At 36.1% G+C, this 7,520-nt stretch overlaps 1 long non-coding RNA gene across 1 annotated transcript; it reads right to left on the bottom strand.

Annotated features, from left to right (window-relative positions):
* Positions 1-474: 474 nt before the first annotated feature.
* Positions 475-4,369, bottom strand: LOC110804951 (uncharacterized). Its single transcript, XR_008932916.1, has 2 exons — positions 4,120-4,369; positions 475-1,767 (listed from the first exon to the last, which is right to left on the bottom strand). It is a non-coding gene; the product is annotated as an uncharacterized lncRNA (long non-coding RNA).
* Positions 4,370-7,520: the final 3,151 nt, after the last annotated feature.

The following is a 7,520-nucleotide window of genomic DNA, read 5'->3' as shown; positions in this document are numbered from 1 at the left end:
AAAAGTGAGGGAGACAACAGACGTGTATCCAACCACATTATGGATAGGAGTTTGGAAGGGATCAGTCGCAGGTTGCTGGGTACAGATTGAGTAACGTAATTGATAATTTGATAGGTGAAATAGTCCATCTACGATTCTACGCCAGTGCGAATCTTTGTGTTTGTTAGTAGCTAGGATAATAACTACCCTTGGTTATAGAAACCGTCCCACAACCGCCAAGAAATAAGTAGAGGTTTCGTGGTGTTTATCTAGTCTAGGGATTTGGAATGAGGTTATTCAGGGGTTCAAGTGTCCGCCATCACCTCCAAACTAAAATTTGTGGGTGTAGCGGTGTAGCCTTGGCCTTGGGAGGTACCAAACAAAAGGAAAAACTTGACTGTTGTTCCTTTTTGGTGAGCCAGGGATAAAACTACGTTTTAATAGCTTGAAGCATAATACAACACGTACAATTACACCACCACTAGAAGACATTAGTCAATACTCAATAGCTATGAATACGATTAAGCCATAATAATTGGTTACAATCAAAACTTCTGGGATTGATTTGTAATCAAATAAATTGCGCTGCAGAGTTTGAAACTCAAGGTATTAATTAAAACCAGACCAGAACGCCGTTCAAGTTTGGCGAAACACTAAGACTCCTATCAATAAGATTCTAAAAAAATTATCTATTTTACATTCTGGGGGTGGGGTAAGCAAAACACAAAACCGATTACAAAAACTCAACATCCTTGCAACGGCATCTGTAGTAGGGATTAGTATTCCGGTCTTCAAACCGAATACTTTTCGTGAAAGAGTGGGGAGCAACTCCGTGCATTTAGGCTCCGTTTGGTATGGCGTAAAACATTTTCCGGGAAAACGATTTTCCTCTATTTTCAATTTTACGTTGTTTGGTTTGCAAAGGAATGTAAAACCATTTTTCCTAGGAGTAAAATTGTTCTCCCAATGATGGAAACCCATTTTCCCTTCAAAAATGAAGGGAAAACTGTTTTCCTTCCTTTTGCCTTACCTCTCTTGTATACTCTTCTCACTACTTGCTTACTTTCCCTTTCATTTTCCTTTTGTTACTTTATTTTTCTTACATGGAACCAAACAACGGAAAACTAATTTTGAAATTGTGTTTTCCGTTGTAACTTGTTTTCCACGAAATTCATTTTACACTGAAAATGTTTTACACTGAAAATGTTTTACACCCAACCAAACGGAGCCTTAAGTAGAATGGTATGCAATCTACTTTGCCCTACTGGGTGATTGTTGATATATCCCCATTGGTAAAGAAATTTGGTTTCCAGGAGATCCCAAGTAAAGTATTTCATAGAAAAGCTTCCAATCACTGTAAAATAGCAAATACCTGCTCAGCTAACTTCCTTTGATCCATGGCAAAAGGAACCGTGAACGTTAACTTCAAGAGAAGAATTAGGGATGTCTCGCTCCCGCGGGTGGAATATTCTGAACGAAGACTGAGAGAAATTGAGCATTGGAAGGGAGGAAGAAATCGAACACAACCCCAGAACTCTTTGGCCCTAAGACAAGTCCAAACAATGTAATAACACCAATAACATACTTTTAAAATTAAAAGGGAAAAACACAACTTAAGGTTCAAGGCAGCAGCTAAGAAAATAATTTAGATACTTGTTTACGTTCAACATTCAAGACTTCCACCTCCTTGAAGGCTTGAAACTGTCCTTTATGAAGTGGTGAGCAATTTGATTTGACTGTGACACTAGAAAGAAATCTTCACCTCCTTAAAAATATTTGCTACACATCCTGCAACAAAATGTTACAATAATTTAAAACAAAATATTGGACATGCTTATATTGAAGGTACACTTCACCATTAAGTTAAACCGTTGCCAAAATATATCATCAAAATTAAGGTTGAGTATAGCATTTTCCACTTCATGTGGCACAAAAATATAACCATTCTTGGCACCATCACTACCTAACAATTTACTTTCCAGAAAGGAAACGCGTCGAAGGAAACGTCATTATCTATACAAAATATAACTAAACTGATCATAGAAGGAGGTTGAAAATCCAGCCTTGGATACACACAGACTCAGCTGATCCTTGGCCTTCCTCGCCACAAAGTCTGCCTCCATGAGTAGTTGCCTTCTCCTTGCCTTCAAGCAATCTCTTCCTCGCTGATTTAATTAGGTGGTCCCTGCATTTTCCATAGAGGTTAGTTAACCAAGTTGTAGCAGTGTCGATTTCATTGATGTTCTCCACAGCAGCCTTGCAGCCAGAGAGGATAACAACTTCTGCCCAAGTAGTAGCAAGGAGAATAGCTTGCGTTTCAGCAGCAATAGGGGCAATGGTAGTGGAAGTGCCAGCTATACCAGCAAATAGCAATAGGTTCAATAGGAGAATAGCTTGCGTTTCAGAGGCAAAACTAACTGGTTATCAGAGAACCTGCAAACCACAGCATAACCAGCTAGCAGAGAAAGGTTACAGAAAGTTACATCCACCTTGATAAACTTAGCATAAACCTTGGAGTCAATATGCACAGATTTCTGAGTGAGTGGTGGAGAGAAGGGAAGTATTGAATTCACAGGCAAGTCAGATTGTTTGGGAGCAACTTCATGGGTTTACTTTCTTTTTGAATCCACCATAACTTCATGGGTTACAGAAAGTTGCATCCACCATAACTTCATGGGTTTACTTTCTTTTTGAAAAATCAAAATATTTCCTTCTTAACCAGATTCTCCAAACAGATTATTAGGAAGAAAGTAGGGGTTGCACCAAATTGAGTTTAAGGTGATGGAAAATCATTTAAGATTGTTTGGACATGTAAGAAGAAGATCAAGTGATTCCTCGGTTAGGAGGCTAGAAGAGTGGCAAAGTGATAGGGATGCAAGTGGTAGGGCTTCCTAAGAAAACATGGAGGAAGATGATTCAGCACGATATGCGCCTACTTGAGATTGAGGAAAATATGGCGTTGGATGGGACAGAGTGGAGGGAGAGAATATACATTGATGACGTTATTTGACTCTTAGTTTACTTCTTGCGTTTTGCAAACCTTTTTATTTATTTATTTATTTTTAATAGTTTTTCCTTATCAAGTAAGTAGAAAGGTTTTGGGCAGAATTGAACATCCAGAAGAGCTTGGTCATCAAGGTTTGGTTCATAAGGACATCATACCTAACACTTAACCTCCCATAAGAGGAGTCACCACAGAGTTGAAGCCAAGAAGTGAGATGGGTTATTTTATGATCAGGAGTGGAGTCCCATAGGAATATAGCACAGATTTGGTCTATCTCAGATAGAGTGGACTTCGGGAGAGAGAGCACTTGCATTGAATAGTTGGCACTAGCAGAAAGGGAGGATTTAATGAGCACTAATCTTCCAGCTTTAGGCAAAGACTGAGCTTTCCAAGAAGCCAACTTTCCTTTGAGTTTCCTACATATATGATCAGTTCAAGATTTGGCGATCATATTTCAGTGGTCAGAATGCTTGGAAAAACCAATTAAAGAAATTACCAAGATCAGGGCTGTCCACAACACTAAGGGAGGTACAAAACATATCTTTTTCATCATGGGGGGTATGCTTGGAAAATTTTTCTTTTTCTATTATTCATTTTCTAGGCAGAACACTCCCAGAAGTAGCCAACACACCATTCATGCCTTGAAGAGTGGTACTAGAGGTGTCTCCAAACAAGATAAGGTCGTCAACAAACAAGAGAAGGTGGGACGCGGATGGTAGGGAATAAGTTGGTTGAAACTCTTGAAAGCTTATTAGCAATTGCGAAGAAGATAATTTCACATGAATTTGTGTCCAAGACCTTGAATCATAAGACTTATTGGCCAACACATTTGAGGTCATTGAACAAACAATTCGGTATTAAAAAAATTGAAAACAAAAACATCCATGCCCGGAAAGAATAAAAAATTCCTCATAACGAATAGCTTATCCAATTCCAAAAAATAATCACAATTTTAATATAGCATCTTACAATTAACAGAACTTGTTAACCGACGAATCAAACATATATAAATGAAAAATATGAAATCCCAACTGTGTGAATAAATTCATTCCCAAAAGAAAGAGAAAATTGGTTCAAACAAGGAAAAAAATCCTAAAGTTTATGAATTACAGAGGAGAAATGAAAAAAAAACTTACGGATAATTGGAGTTGAGAGGAGAGAGATGAAGATCCAGTGGATGAAGAATAAAATCAACGAAAGAGAGGAGAGACTGAGAGGAGAGAGAGCGAAGAAAAAATTACCGCGGGCCTTTTCTTTTTAGAATTGTGAGGAAATTATTTACACGGTATTTACAGAAATTACAGAAATTAACAAAACATTTTCCAGAAATATGGAAAATCAATTACCGAAATACCAGAAATACCAGAAGCAAATACACAGTTGGAAAATGGCACCCGCACAGCTGGACAAATTGGTGGCTTATACACTCCTGGGGCCCGCAAATTCGGTGGTCAATATAATTCTGACCACCGAAGTGTGATCGCTTAGAAAGTGCTTCTACACAAGATACTTCCTAGCTTTATTTACTTATAAAAAACGACAAATTAATTTTTACTACCTAAAAAAATCGAAAAATTATTTTTTACCACCTAAAAAAAATCGAACAATTGTTTTTTACCACATAAAAACAAAACTTGTATTTTATCACCTAAAAAAAGTGTAAAAATAGTTTTTTACCATTGAAAATAAACTTTTCTTCTGCTTTGCTATCTTCTGCTTTGACAAGACTTTTACAAACCCAAAAAATGAGTCACAATATGTTAGAATCACAAACATCTTCAATGGGCATTGGAATATGACCATGAATTTGTAAAAGTCCTGCCAAAACAGAAGATGGAAAAGCAGAAGCAAAGCAGATAGCAAAGCACAAGTAAAGTTTGATTTAGGTGGTAAAACACAACTTTATACTTTTTTTAGGTGGTAGAATACAAGTTTGGTTTTTTTAGATGGTAAAAAATAAATTTTCAATTTTTTTAGGTAGTAAAATACAATTTGTCTAATCAAAAAATTATGAATTTGTTGTTATGCTTTTTGTATGTCTAGCTAACCTTTCAAAGAATTGAGATTTTAGCATTAAAAAAACCATCTTTGAAAACTTCATGTCCTGACGTGGAATGAGAACGTAGGAAGAACTTTCTCTTATCTCGGATCTTTAGTGTTTGTAGGGATCTGCACATGTGAGAATGCTAGCTACCTCGAGTTGGTTTGAGAATTCCCCTTTGATGCTAAAGTCATATAGTCTTTATGAATTCTTGACTATGTACTAGATAGAATGACGTTTGCATTAGGTCTATCCCATTAACTCAGACCTACCGACCAGACAATATGTCGGTTGTGTGAGTCTTCCACAGACTGACATGAGATATATGAGATTATGCGTTCATGTATTCTTGTTACAAAGGTTCCTATCATCCTGTCGATAGGGGTCCCCGTACAACTAGCTAGCCCCCTAATTTAGAGTAAGTGTAGCCGTTGCTAGCTAGCTTGGACAATTTATTTTATTTTATAATTACATGTATTATTAAAGAGGAAAGTATATAAATGAAAAATACTGAAATATGATGTCATTTTAAGGATAAAATAACTAGAAAGGGGGAAAAAGTAGCAATCGACAATATTGTCTATTGTTGAAAAAGTAGTCATTCACACTTTTTTTTTCAAAGGCAGTAAGTGACAAAATCAATATTTTGTTACTCCCTCCATTTTAAAATGATGTTTACACTTTTCATTTTAGCCCGTTTAATATGTTTTACATTGTTCTTTATACTTCCTCCGTTTCTTATTAGATGACACAATTTAATTTTGACATTGCAGGCACTAAAAATTTGTTGGTGTATTAAAAATAAATTAATCTATTTAAATTATTTTAGCTCATCAAATTAATACCCAAAGTAATCAAATACAATTTGGGTCATAAACATTTTGGGCTAGTTAGTATTGTTAGCCCAGAATAAACAAATCATCTAGTGGACCAGGTTAAAGATTCTCAAGTCACAAATTGGATCCAAGCCCAAACCTATCAAATCCAGTAAAGGGGTCTCCATCTCCTATAAATACTACTCTTCTACTTCGGTGGAGTGGATCAAAAATCATTATTCTCAAGAGCTCATACAACTCTCTTGAAATTCTCTTTGAAAAGTAGTCAACAAGCCCATAAAATTCGTGGTGAATGCTCAGATACACTCAAACATATTCGAAAGATACTCAAGTTTTATAAGCTCTCGTTCGAGTGCACTCAAACAAAACCTTCAGGGTGACGTCCATAAACATCACCCTACACTCAAACTCGGGTTGGCGTCATTAGGCGACCACCACCCTATACTCAAATACAAGTGCCATACACGTGTCACCGTCAGTCGTGGAATAGAATCAAAGGACTTAGTTTATTTCTTGTAAACTATCAGATACAGAGATTGTACCCAAACATTCAAATATCAATAAAAATTACTTTGTTACATTACTTTCTATCCTATTTACTTAAGTTGGATATTGTAGGGTTTTTTTTATTTTCTCAATCCCACCCCAAAAGGAGAGTCGAATTCCAAGGTTGGACCTAATGATTGAATATTGAATTTCGCATTTAGAAAATAGCAAACCCAGGTTCAAGAAAATAACATAGAAATTAACCCCTACGGTTTTTTTGAACATTGGGTTTCGACGGAGTCGCCACCAAACAAGTTTTCGGGTCCGGTTTGGAAAGACCAAAATTTGACTCGGGATAAGGCTAGGACTTGAAATCGATTGAAACTCGTGTAAGAGAACGAAACACTTATTTGAGTAAATTTCGCAAGATATTTCATACAAGACAAGCATTATTTTCGGATATAACCCTATCGTGACACTACTTTTAGGTGGGTGAGCATGCATATTTCGGACATTGAAATTGCTAATTTTTGTATGGTGATCACTTTGCTTTAAGTAAAATTTAGGGAGCGTAAACCGGTTGTCCAAAAATTATCTTTTTTAAGCGTGATTAGAACTTGTATTTTGTTGATTTATCATGTTGGATGATGAAAGCAATAAACAAGTAAAGCATCATCACAATAGAAAATAAAGTGGGGAATTAGTAAAGATTATATATCACCACCTAGAAAAGGACTAGGTGTAAGCCACATCACCTAGAAGGACTAGTCGAGTAAAATAGCATGAATAGTAAGTGCGAATTGAATGGTCCAATATTTAAAGGTGCGGTACTGAAATGAGCTATAAAATAAGCAATAAAGTATTGAACTTGTATGATAGAAGTTGCATAACTTGAATATTGAAAATCCGATTGAGGAACGCTTGCTCAAAAGTGATTTGGCTCCCCACGAATCCAATAGTGTAAATAATGTCACTTTAAAATGAGTTGCTCATTAAAAAGTCCATGGGTTTTGTATATGAACATTAAAATAAAGCATGGATATTGAACTTGAATATTGAATATTGAAGATTGGACTTGTAATTAGGAGGCTACGTTCTTAAAGATTAAGACTTTTATGTAAAAGACTTCACCTTTAATAAGATCTTATTCTTGAAATTGATTCTAGTTTAAAGG

Source organism: Spinacia oleracea, chromosome 4 (genome assembly GCF_020520425.1).
Source record: "Spinacia oleracea cultivar Varoflay chromosome 4, BTI_SOV_V1, whole genome shotgun sequence".
NCBI lineage: Eukaryota > Viridiplantae > Streptophyta > Magnoliopsida > Caryophyllales > Amaranthaceae > Spinacia > Spinacia oleracea.
The sequence above is the reverse complement of the archived record's forward strand: the minus strand, read 5'-3'. Positions and strand labels throughout refer to the sequence as shown.